The sequence below is a fragment of the Lupinus angustifolius genome, chromosome LG14, assembly GCF_001865875.1.
Source record: "Lupinus angustifolius cultivar Tanjil chromosome LG14, LupAngTanjil_v1.0, whole genome shotgun sequence".
Lineage (NCBI taxonomy): Eukaryota > Viridiplantae > Streptophyta > Magnoliopsida > Fabales > Fabaceae > Lupinus > Lupinus angustifolius.
In genome coordinates this window covers 7,108,995-7,114,741 of record NC_032022.1, presented here as the reverse complement: position 1 = coordinate 7,114,741, position 5,747 = coordinate 7,108,995, and the positions used below count along the sequence as shown (strand labels likewise).

Below are 5,747 nucleotides of genomic sequence, written 5' to 3'. Positions count from 1 at the left end.
TTCTTAATGGCAATGGAAAATAGATAAATAAAGTATAAATAAGGATGTAATAAAATAAGTATAGATAAGGATGTAAGAGAAAAAAGTGGTAAGAATATAAGGTTTGTATAAATAAATACAAAAGAATAGGGACAATTGTACAGTTTTGGTAAAAAGTACATGGGTAATTTTGTCAAAGAATATGTGAATTCTTTCCTCATTTTTTTCTTAAAAATGTTGAAGTTGCAAATTTCAGATTTTGGTAGAAACTTTTCTTAAGGAATGGTTTTTCCAAGCCTAACCAAACAAACTTCAAAATATGACAACCTCAACCTTAATATCAAAGTTACTATTACTGCATATAAGAACATGAACCTGCTCTCTGGTGCTTAGAACATGAAATTTAGCTATACAGATTATAAAAGCATATGCGTAAATCCAAGTTCCTACTATTGATATCTGCATCATTAGCCTTACAAAATTTAGGAAACTTTTAACTATACAAATTCCAACAGCAGGAGGCTAAATCCATGTTCTAAACCATAAAGATCTGAAACATTAGCCTCCCAAACTTAGGATTTTCGACCCACTTCATTGATCTCGCAGTTGAGCTTCTCGACTAGTGAGGGGCACATAGCGAACAGATGTCTCGGTTCGGACACTAATAGAACCATCAGAGTTCTTATCTACCACCTGTAAATCTTGAAATATGTTTCCTACAGGTATCACCATTCTACCTCCAGGCTTCAGCTGGTCAATGAGTGGCTGAGGAATTTCTGGCGCTGCAGCTCCAACATGAATGGCATCATAAGGACCAAACTCTGGCCAACCTTGCCTTCCATCTGTTAACATAACAATCACTTCAGATATTTGAATTTATCGATACACAAATTCAAATAACTGCAATTTTACCGCAAACAAAACCACCAAAAGCCTTTTCCCACCATAAACTAGTCATAACTTTGATTCTAAAGGGATCAACTCTACTTTCAGTTTTAGTGGACTCAATCACTCAAGACAAATCATAAACAATTTATATTTTATCTGTTTACTTAATGGACTCGGTACAATTAAAATTACTAGACCCTTTGGATTAATGTCTTCATCCCCTATACCTGAAAACAAGAACTATATTCCAGTGCCATGGAGAAACTAAATCAATTTTGAGATAAAATGGTAAGCTTCAATCCTTCAGATTTGCAGAAATTTCAGAACCATACCACTGGCAAAAACAGAAAGGGAACCATCTTCGAATTGTGGAGCTGCAGCACTTTTCTTAATGTTCTCTAATGAAAAGGAAACCAATTCTGGAATATGCTCCACACCAATAGCACGGCCTTGGGGTCCAACCATCAAGGCAAAGCACGCAGTAAGATACCCCGTTCCTACAATGAGGCATAGAAATTGGTTTCAGATAACAGTAAGATAGTGTGGATATCAACTAAAAAGAAATATGAGAAAAAGAAAAACAATGCTGTCAAATAAACCACCATTCATTCCACACATCTTGAACCTACAAAATCTCCACTTCGAATTGAGCCTATTCAAATCAATAGGAGAAACATAATTGCTTTGTCACCAAAAATAGGCAAGGCGTTACAATCATAGCATTTTAGCATTATCTTGCTGCACCTATAACCCTTCCAGTGAAGGAATTGTGATAAAAGCTGCTCTTCATCCATATTGTATCTTGTATGCAATCTTTTTGGTATAACCAAAAGTATTATCTATCCTATGTGTAAGGAACTAATCCATTTCAGGGTGCGTGGTTGTCCCTCCCAACAAGTGTTGCTCACAAGAATCAAACCTTTGACCTTTTGGTCAATCTGGGGATCCAGTAGAGCCTTACACCACTAGACAAACGATATAGTATGCAGGCAACATTCAATTATTTAGACTAACCCCTTTTATGACATTTATGATCAACTTGCACAAGTCCTTTACCATCCATCCCGATAATCAGCTTCATCAAACATGGGATAGTAACATCACCATTTTATTTAGCGATACTTATACCTCATCAACAACAAATCAAATACACACAATAATAACATGATACCTCACTTAAAAAACTTTCCTCTCTATCGAGCAAGCAACTGACATTTGTAATAAAACAAATTAGAACATTAATAATTACACAGGTTCATGGATTATACCAGAGCCAACATCCAGAGCATGCATCCCAGGCTGCAAATTCTCCTCCAGCAACTGAAGGCAAGTGGCATGCATATGCGGAGCAGATATCGTTGCATTATAGCCTATCGCCATCGGGCTATCAACATAAGGTTCAGCTCCATTGGGTACAAAGAAAGCTCTATCAACAGTTTCCATTACTTCAGCCACCTTATTTGATGAAATCACTCCGAATCGCCGCAAACTCTCCACCATTTCTTTGTTCTTACTCATGCTACTCCCTGAACAAACTCCCTGTATTTTAAACAAAAAATTATAATTTATAATTTAGACTAATATTATAAGAGGGAGACAATACCAGAGAGGAGAGCTCATCAAAACCAAAAAGGGAAACAACATTTGTGTACATTAAAAAAGGCGTATGAATTTAATGAGTATGTCGTCATTTAACCTTAAACACCCAGTCCTCCCTTACTCGAGCCCATGATTATTATATAGTCGGGAGCACATACTCCTATAAGTTGTACTATCAGCTTGTGATTGTTTGAAAAATGTTTGTAAGTTAAAAATTAATAATTGATTATTTTTCGGATCGCTGATACTATACAGTCAGTGTACCCTATACAGTCATAGATTCAACACTATTACGCATAATATATTGATATACATTTTTACCTTGTAAATATCAATAATGTGTAATTTGGATTCCATCCTATTTTCCGTGCACTTTGTAAGTAGAAATATGAATAGACAAATTAAAGAAATGGAAGATCCAAAAAGAACATAACAAAAATACTCTATTCCAATTTTAATTACCTTAATTTTAAGGAAGTGAGTGTTTCTCGTGAGGAGATTAGGGTTTGGGAAGAAAGAGAAGTTGGGAATGATTGAGTATCGAAATGGTGATATAGAAGAAACAGAACGGTGGTGGTGTAAGTTGAAGAAGGTTCTTAGAGACAAAGCGCGAGTGCGAGTGAATGATGAAAATGCATAACAGTAGCGGCAACCATAGGCCAATGCATCAATTTTGTACAAAATGACACTCATTTCTCCTTTTGCTATTGTTTCTCTTCACACGCTCTCATCATATACCACTCACACGTGTCATCTCATCCAATTCGTGAATCTTCCTTTCCTTTAGCTGATACTAGTGTTATTAATACCGAATCGCTCATCAAACTGGTCAAGGTAATGACACAATAATATAGTAGTTCAATCGATGGTTCAATAATTAAATCGTATACCAAATAAACTGCATAATCATATTTAATTAAGAATTCTTATAAACAAACAACTTTAACACATACAAATAAATTAGAAATATAAATATCAAACCACAAATACTTGTCTCTAGTAAATAATCTCAAAACACTGGTTTACAACTTAATATATAAAACATATTATAACGTTGGAATTTTAAGACTAATGATATATCAATGGAGTAGCCATTAGGTATATATCATACTATAATACTACAAGTCTATAATACCAGTTTAGGTACTATTATGGTTTATATTATTACAATAGTAAACATACGGAGTATATTTATTGTCTTATATTTTATATCACTCTGTACTATAAACTTATAATTGATTAGAAAAATATTTAATAATTAAATTTTAACTTAAATATATTTTTTCTGACCGATCACATGCCCATAAAATATGGAGTGACGGTACCCATAAACATATGCTAATTTATACCACTTTGAAAACTATGTGTTTGTTTATACCACTTTGGGAACATGTGTGATGGTTTCCCTTTTCTAGCTAATTTATACCACTTTGAACACTATGTGTTTGTTTATACCACTTTGGGAACATGTGTGATGGTTTCCCTTTTCTAACGAGAACCATAAAAACCTAACCACCTCTATAAGAGAGAACTAAAATATCTTATGTAAATATTAACTTTGGGTCAATATGTCATAATTTCCATTTTTTAAGACGAATGTTTATTTGAGAATCTATTTTAACAAATAAAGAGAGAACCACGCATGACAAAGACCCAACAAAGAGAGAAGAAGATATGAAGAACATTGGGTGGAGAAAGAAGAAGACGTGAAGAACATTGGATGAAGAAGACTGGATCACACGAAGAAGGCACGAGGAAGAAAGAAGAACCCAACTGTTTGGCCGATTTTGACCAAAATCGATCGGTTTGGCTAGGGATGACAAAAAAAAAAATGTATCCGCAGGTAAAACTCGTACAGTTATGGGTCACAAATGGGTACCCGCAGGTTTTATAAACAGGTTTTTAAAAATATCCGTCGTACATACGGGTGAGTACGTGTATTATAGTACTTGTGTCCGCTGGTACCCGTTATTTATATGATTAATATATTATATTTAATTAAAATAAAAAGTACATTATTCTAACATTCATTATACTGTGTACATTTTTTCCTTTTACTTTGTTTACATATTTTATTGAGTTTGGTGATGAAACAATTTACAAATATTATTACATGTGTAGAAACACACATGTTTTACAAAGAAAAAATATAGTTTTTGTTAAGGAAATGAGAACAAAAAATCACACAAATAGAAAACATCAATAAATTTAGCATTTTTGCTAAAATTCATCTCATTTGAAACATAATAGAAATAAAAAATTAAAAATTCATTTATAATACAAGAACCCGTGGGTACCCGTTGTACCCACAGTACCCAGAAATACCCGCACACGGGTACCCATACGGGTATGGACAGGTAAGGGTAATGCTCTCCTATTTTGAAAGGGTAGTGGGTAGCTACTACCCGTGGCCACCCATGCCCATTGTCATCCCTAGGTTTGGCCCGATTTCTGCCGGTTTTGTTGCTTTTCTGATATAGTAATCATTTCGTACCGGTTAGAGGTCTGGTTCACCAGTTTTTCGGTTAAACCGGCCGGTCCAGTCCGGTCCGATTTTAACATCATTGGCTGAGACCCTTCATAGGCTTTTTATTCTAACATTGTGAATGACAAAATTATTCACAATCTACAATCTATGGTCTATCTAAATCCAAGAAAATTAAATTCATCAAAATCCTTTCATTAGAGCTACTGAATTTAAAAAGATAAAATTCAATGGATAACTTTAATAATGAATGAATTTGGTTCTATCAATCATATAATGAATATACTCATGAATATATCCATTTGGATGAATATCTAATTCATCCTAGAAGAAATTTAAAAAAGTGATCTTTGTTTTACAATTTCATTTAATATTCAATAAATTAAATTCAAGGAAATTCATTCATGATTCTCACTTTCACTTTTAATATTTTATTAAAGGAGAGAATCAACTTACTCTAAGATTGAGTTTTAAAACTTAATTCATATCTTAACAATCAATTATAGCGAAATCCAATAGTTTGAATTAGTGAGTAAATCCACTTAATCTAAGATCTTAAGATATTCAATACATGTTACTAGTCTTGCTTTATTATACCTTTATATTGTTATATCTTCCATGGATGTAATCCTAAACACCCACTTACTACCTATGACTTTCTTTTTAGGAGGAATATGAGTGTGCATCCAAGTGTTATTCTTGTCCAATACTAGAAATTCAATAAATAGCATATTTCAGACATTCATGATTCATAACATCTGCATAAGTTTTAGGTTCTATGGCATAGGTGATGGTT

The 5,747-nt window shown here is 33.5% G+C and overlaps 1 pseudogene; it reads right to left on the bottom strand.

Annotated features, from left to right (window-relative positions):
- LOC109326933 lies at positions 291-3,248 on the bottom strand (annotated as a pseudogene).